General features: G+C 45.9%; 1 protein-coding gene across 2 annotated transcripts in view; it reads left to right on the top strand.

The window, feature by feature from the left end:
- Nucleotides 1–2878: 2878 nt before the first annotated feature.
- PAQR5 (progestin and adipoQ receptor family member 5) overlaps nucleotides 2879–7397 on the top strand; it is a 32516-nt gene continuing 27997 nt past the window's right edge. The window contains exon 1 of one of the 2 annotated variants that reach the window (XM_044980003.1): nucleotides 2879–3014. The gene's annotated coding sequence lies outside the window, so the exon portion shown is untranslated. Of the gene's footprint in view, nucleotides 3015–3120; nucleotides 3250–7397 lie in introns of those variants that run through there. The other variant, XM_044980004.1, reaches the window with a different exon arrangement.

Raw genomic sequence — 7397 nt, 5'->3', positions numbered from 1 at the left:
AATAAAAGCGCTCGCTGTGCATCGCGCTGACATGCTAGATCCAAGCGGAAGGCAAGATTGCCTAGATGAGGCTGTGATGCTGTCTGAGCAATCATGACATACAGATACCGTTTCCTTCCAGTAGCAATAAGCCAGCCCAGATACGCCAGGACATGGGTTGAAAGCTATCTTTCCCCACGGCCACTGAATTTGTATTGTGTCTGAAAAGGGCTGTAACCTCACGGTAATAGCACTGGGAGGTGTTTAAAGTGTGGAAATCCAAGGACAGTTTGCAATTTCCCCGGAGGAAACGGCTAATGACCTGAGGAAAGAGAGAGCCTGACCTCCAGGTTCTTTTGCTTTTGTTCCTATTTTACAAGTACTTAGAACTTCCTGCTAACCCGGTTTTCTTTTGAGTCTTAATTTGACTCCAGCATTGCTTTCGCAAAAACTGTAGCTAAGGTGGTGCCAAAAGTTTATTATCAACATCTGAAAACAATGTTTAACTGGTAGATTTCCACTGAATCAAAACTTGTTATACCAGTTCCTAGTTCCCAAGGCATGCCTTTGCTACCCCTCCCAGCCTCTTCTGGTTACCTGAGAGACTAGCGCTCTCTCCCCACACACGCATGTGTGTGTCCAGTTAGTTTGGAAATATGAACTGTCACAGGCACGTGACTAGACCCTAGGTATGGGATCTTAAAAGGGCACAATAGATCCCAGGGTAGAAAAGAGCATCTAGTGGATAATGCACTGGACTGGGACTCAGAAGACCTGCCTTCTATTCTCAGCTCACCCATAGAGGTTGTGACACATTGGGCATGTCACTTAATTTTCTTTGTGCCTCAGTTTCCCCTTTGGAAAAGGAGGATAATTCTTCCCTGCCTTACAAGAATGTGTAAGGAAAACAATCTGCTAATGACTGAGTTACTCATTACTACAGCGGTAAGGGCTATGCAAGCGCCTAGATCTGAAAGGAGGAGTCTTTCTGTCGCCAGCTGAGCTGGATCCAGCAGTCTGTTATAAATCTATTCGTTCTTGGCAGTGCAACATGAAAAACTGCTGCTGCTCCATTAGTAACTGGGAATCACTGGACTGAATTATTTGGTGGGTTTGTGTCAACTATTGTGTAAAAATCACCAGGAATCATTTGTAAGTGTTTAGTTGGTTTATCATGATACAGCACCAGGTTTTATTCTTTCCAGCTTGTTTGATTGGCCGTGGTAGAATAGATGGAAGTAGGTTGCATAAATCTACACCTAGATTTTCAGAGAGAGGCAAAGTCGAGTCAGAGAGCTACCTATAACTTGAGCAGATTAATCGAGTCAGAGGGTCTGTCTACACAGGGAAAAAAACCCAGAACCCCGCGGCACCACATTGGGCCAAGTGACTTGGGCTTAGGCTGCAAGGCTAAAAATAGTGTAAGGATTGGATTGGAGTCAGGTCTCTGACACTCCACCAGGGCCTGGGCTGCAGCCCGAACCTGAACATCTCCCCTGCTGTTTTCAGCCCTGCCATCCGAGCCCTGGGAGCCTGAGTCAGTTGATCTGGGCTCTGAGACTCGGTGCCAGGTTTTTCATTGCAGTGCAGATGGACCCACAGATTTCCAGGCCAGAAGGGGCCGTTGTGATCATCTAGTCTGACCTCCTGTATGACACAGGTCAGAACTGCCCCACAATAACGAATGGCTAACACCTGTTCCGTGTTCCTTTCAGTGTGGTTATCATCTGGTTCAGAAATATGGTGCGTCTGTTTATCAGCTCCCAGGGCACAGACTAGATTCGGCATAACTACGTGCAATGTCATTTATCCCGTGCCTGCACGAGAGGGAAGTGGACTCGGAGCATGTTTTACCTAGGGGGCTCTCTTAGCCGTGTCTGGGAGAGTCCAGTCTGCTGATATTAAAATGTGATTGCGCAGATGATGGCTTCTGGGACGTTGCGCCCTTCCCTGTAAGGCATGGAGCTCCCCCAGGTTCAAGCTGCAGCTGTGGGGCAAAAGACCCAGAGGTCTGATGAATGGTCAGGAAATGGTTCAGAGGAGAGCCTGGCTGAGCATAGACAGAAGTACAGGAAATGGATGTGACACATACAGTCCACACTGACCGCAAGGAGCGGGCAGACGGCCAGCGTCTTGACTTTGCTCTTTGCATTCTTGGGCGATATAACTTGGGGCACAAGAATATAAAGCGCTTACAAAGCTGGGCCCCAATCCTGCTCCCACTGAGGGAAGTTAATGGCAGCGTCCCCACTGGCTTTCCTGGGAGCAGACGTGTGGGCTCTGAACCACAGCTGGATGCAGATGCACGGGCCAAATGTCCAGCTCCCCAATGAAGTGTTTACCCATTAATTTGCTTCCTAGCAAATCAGTATTTCGTGCCAATTTGCTGGCCAATGGGGGCAAAAAAAAAAAAAAAGCATGGGCTTTGTGCAGCCGAAGAGCATTTCGTTGTTCTCCGGGACCGTGTTCCAGAATGAAAGGATGTTGTGGTGTAATGTTGGGGTGTGTGTCATGGGGGATGAACTGAGTTTGTTAATCCAAATAAATTGGCTGTTTACAGATTGTACCAAAAGGAGGCCCAGGCCTGACCTTTATCCAGAGACATCCATCTGTCTAATGGGATTGGTGACTCGCCTCCAGTTGGAAAATTCATTTCCCAGGGTTTTGAAAAAAATGCTTTACGTGACTGTGTAACTTGGCCAGGATCCTGTCAGGTTGTGTCACGAGACCCACTGTTGCTTCACGGGCCGTATTTACAGCCTGGCATCTGCTTTTGCAAGCTTACTGTTTCCATGGAGTGGAAACTACCTGCACTGATTTCTCAGCAGTCGGGCTTTTCTGTGCCCTGGGCGCAGGGTGTGTGTGCAACGTTAGCCACATAATGGGCCGGATTCTGCATTCTTTCCCTACACCCACTCCAGTTGCCTTTCCTGGGTACTGATCTGCTGCGCTGCATGTACTTCCTCAATGCTGAGCTAACAATAAGCACCTTGGAGACACACCCAGTTCTCAATGTTTGACTGGTGGAGCATTTGGTATGTCTGGAATTTTTTTTCATTTATTCTTGATAGCAAAGGTGAGCGTTCACTGCTGTGATTGACCAAGCTTCTTCAATCGCTCCATGATACCAATGCTGGTCATGTTGTAGTCACACAGCTGGAAATCAGAGGGTTTCGCCTTTTCTGATATGAGCGTTGTGAGTCATATGGGAGCCAGTTCTGTTAGCTGTGGATGCAGTCAGCAGTTGTTGGCGCTAGTCTGGGCCAAGGTGTAAGTATTAGCACTAAATGGTTTGTACGAATAACTGGAACAATGGGGGGTTGTTTGTAAATTGTGCATTTGAACTATTTGTAGTGTGTAGATGGTCACGTGACATTTGGTTCTGCTTCCTGTGTGGATGACAAACTTTTTAGCAGGACAACATCAAATGCCAAAAAACGTGCTTCTGGCGTGAGTGTGTGAAACCTCCAGGGTTCGGGAAACGTTTTCTGAAAGTTCCAGGGATCACCTGAATGTTCAGAAATACTGACCAGCATGTCCCCACCAAGCAGCACAGAACTGAATGTGAGCTGTTTTGTCATGATTTTACTAGATCTAGGTCATCAATATGACAGAGTCCTTTAGCAGGAGGTCTGGAATACTTAGCTAATCGTCAGTGTGATTTCTTGTACAAATTCAGAGCCAGTGAGACCCTGAAGAATATTGCTTTTTGGTTTTGCATTGTCCTTAGCACTTTGCTGGCATTGTATTTGAAATTGCTGCCTTGTGCAGATAACTTTATAATCCAACTGAAGGAAATGACGCTGAAAAGAGATTGCAGAACAGATGCGATGCAGGCTTGTGTATTTCAGTCTGAGGTTCAAAAGAAAAAGGTTTTAAAAGCAGCAATAAGAGCACTAGGTAATTCTCAGCCAGGAAATTCTCAGAATTTCTAGGGTTGAAATTCTGGAGCTGAGAAAGGGAGGGTTAACATGCCCAGACTTTACATTTATGTCAAGATTCTTTTTCCCCCTTGTGATTAAAACCTGGGACATTGTTGCATATTCATGAGGCCTGATTTAAAATGACCATTATTTCTGCTCTTCGTGATCTGTGAATAATGCATTGTGCCTCGATCTAGTTTTTTAACTACTGAAGAATACGAGAGTAATGACCTTGTATCACACTTCAGTGATTCAGGGCTCTTAGTCTGTTGTTATATTCAAATATTGTGAAATGTGTTACTCGTGGCTGAGAGGGCAAAAGTAAGAGAAGAAGAAGAACACGCTTGGTTTTGCTTACAGTAACTTTTACTAGTCAAAAGAACTGTAACCAGCAGCGCTGTGAGCATGGAGGGCTAGATGGGCAGAACTACCAGGGACCTTGCTTGGCAGGCAGGTACCGCGCTTCCAGAGTTTCCTTGTGCCCAGCCGTTCAGATGGGATTGATTACTCTCCTCCCCCCGGCGTGCTAGCTCCGCCCCCTGCCCCGCTCAGTGGGGAGGGAGGCTATGACCCTGCCTCCTGCCCACCCTTTTTTGCCCCATCCATCGCTTCTCTGGCATTTTATGTTTATCTTTTTAAGGGCCCAATCCTGTCCCATTAACATCACCGGAAGTTTTGCCATTTACTTCTATAGGAGCAGGGTTGAGGCCGGACTCTGTGGTTTTACTCTGAGGAACCGTGCTGGGAGATCTCCTATCGATTGCGTCTCAGTGGCTCAAGCTCCAGTCGGTGCAGTTTCCACATAAAATGATGATTTGGATTATTCTCCACCCCCCCTTAACTGCCGGCTCTGAGACGCAAGCTGGGGTCTCTGGCTCACCTGCCGTTGCTACCTGTCAAAGAAGGATGTTGAGGCTGGTGCCTAGTTAACAATTCCGTTGATGGCGCATGAGTCAGAATTAGGGCTGCCAACAGTCCCTAATTACAAGGGACCTCCCTTATTTTTTCTTCTCTGTACAACAAGATCGGGGGTTGCTGAGTGGTGCAAAAAGCAGCAAGAAATACTCCTGGCGAATGCCTGTGACTCCTGCTTCTTCTTATTAATCATGGTGGTGATGATATTGAAATCCAGCGTGGGCAGCCCTAGAACAGAATCTAGCTCACTCTCCCGCGGCTGACGGGGGTATAAAACAAGCTGTTGTCACTCAAAAACTCAGGGAGCCGGTCTGTGCCATTTTCACATAGTCACTTTCCTGCCCATAACTGCACTTTTAAGCAATCCCCGTTTTGTAACCTCTTTGGATGTTACAAAAGGGAGCCGTGACCATGGGCTGCCCTGTGTTCCCCTCCCTGCTGTTCTCGGGAAACATAGTCCTCTGTGCAAAGGGACAATTTAGGTTCTGGTTGATCCCAGCTGCTGAGTTTGTCGTAAGCACATTTTAATTTCAAAATGGACGATTTCCGTTTGTTTGACCAGTTTTTGAGATATGCAGGGCTCTTTCCCCTGTTCTTTCTGTTTGAATGATGATCACAATGGGACAGATTCTGCCCCTCTTACTCACACTGAACAGTCCCTTACTCCACAACTAGCTCCGCTGAAATCTGTGGAACTACGTGTGAAGTATGGTATGATTCGTGTATAGATGTGCCAGGATTGGGCCTAATATTACCATCTGTTTCTATAGTATTTGATTTCTTAAAACTCTTTGACACAAATGATTTAAGATTTCCAGACCCTTGAAGGAAGGCAGGCGTCTGGTTTTATCTCCATTTTAGAGGTGGGGAAACTGAGGGACAGAAAGATAGGACTTGGGACACTAAAGAGGCCTGTGGGTTTATACATTATGTACCTGTATGCTGCTTCCTGTAGGTCTCGGTAAACTGAATCCAGAACAGAATCTGATATTATTTTGGACTGATATTATTTCCAATAAAACAGGAGGACTTGTGGCACCTTAGAGACTAACAAATGTATTTGAGCATAAGCTTTTGTGGGCAACAGCCCACTTCATCGGATGCATAGAATGGAACATATAGTGAGGAGATATATATACACATACAGAGAACACGAAAAGGTGGGAGTTCCCCTACCAACTCTAATAGGCTAATTAATTAAGATGAGCTGTTGTCAGCAGGACATGCTATTGTTAGCTGGAGGCATGTAGGTAAGTGTAGTGGTCAGTAGGCTTCTGGTATAGGGTGGTGTTTATGTGACCATCGCTTATTAGCACAGTAGTGTCAAGGAAATGGACCGCTTGTGTGGACTGGTCCAGGCTGAGGTTGATGGTGGGATTTCCTTGACACTACTGTGCTAATAAGCAATGATCACATAACCACCACCCTATATCAGAAACCCACTGACCGCTCTACTTACCTACAGGCCTCCAGCTTCCATCCAGGACACTCCACACGGTCCATTGTCTATAGCCAAGCTCTAAGATACAACCGCATTTGCTCCAATCCTTCGGACAGAGACAAACACCTACAAGATCTCTATCAAGCGTTCTTAAAACTACAATACCTACCTGCTGAAGTGAAAAAACAGATTGACAGAGCCAGACGAGTACCCAGAAGTCACCTACTACAAGACAGGCCCAACAAAGAAAATAACAGAACACCACTAGCCATCACCTTCAGTCCCCAACTAAAACCTCTCCAGCGCATCATCAAGGATCTACAACCTATCCTGAAAGATGATCCCTCACTCTCACAGATCTGGGAGACAGACCTGTCCTTGCTTACAGACAGCCCCCCAGCCTGAAGCAAAAACTCACCAGCAACCACACACCACAGAACAAAAACACTAGCCCAGGAGCCTATCCTTGCAACAAAGCCCGATGCCAGCTCTGTCCACATAGCTATTCAAGTGACACCATAATAGGACCTAATCACATCAGCCATACCATCGGGCTCATTCACCTGCACATCTACCAATGTGATATATGCCATCATGTGCCAGCAATGCCCCTCTGCCATGTACATTGGACAGTCTCTATGCAAAAGAATAAATGGACACAAATCTGACATCAGGAATCATAACATTCAAAAACCAGTGGGAGAACACTTCAACCTCTCTGGCCACTCAATAACAGATTTAAAGGTGGCAATTTTGCAACAGAAAAGCTTCAAAAACAGATTCCAACGAGAAACTGCTGAACTTGAATTAATATGCAACCTAGATACCATCAATTTAGGCTTGAATAGAGACTGGGAATGGCTGAGCCATTACACACATTGAATTTATTTCCCCGTGTTAAGTATCCTCACACCTTCTTGTCAAACTGTCTGTAATGGGCTATCTTGATTATCACTACAAAAGTTTTTTTTTCCTGCTGACAATAGCTCATCTTAATTATTAGCCTCTTAGAGTTGGTAGGGAACTCCCACCTTTTCATGTTCTCTGTATGTGTATATATATCTCCTCACGATATGTTCCAGTGTATGAAGTATCCGATGAAGTGGGCTGTAGCCCAGGAAAGCTTATGCTGAAATACA

The sequence above is a fragment of the Mauremys mutica genome, chromosome 11 (assembly GCF_020497125.1).
Source record: "Mauremys mutica isolate MM-2020 ecotype Southern chromosome 11, ASM2049712v1, whole genome shotgun sequence".
Classification (NCBI taxonomy): domain Eukaryota; kingdom Metazoa; phylum Chordata; order Testudines; family Geoemydidae; genus Mauremys; species Mauremys mutica.
Note: the sequence above shows the minus strand (reverse complement) of the source record. Positions and strands in the feature narration are given on the sequence as shown.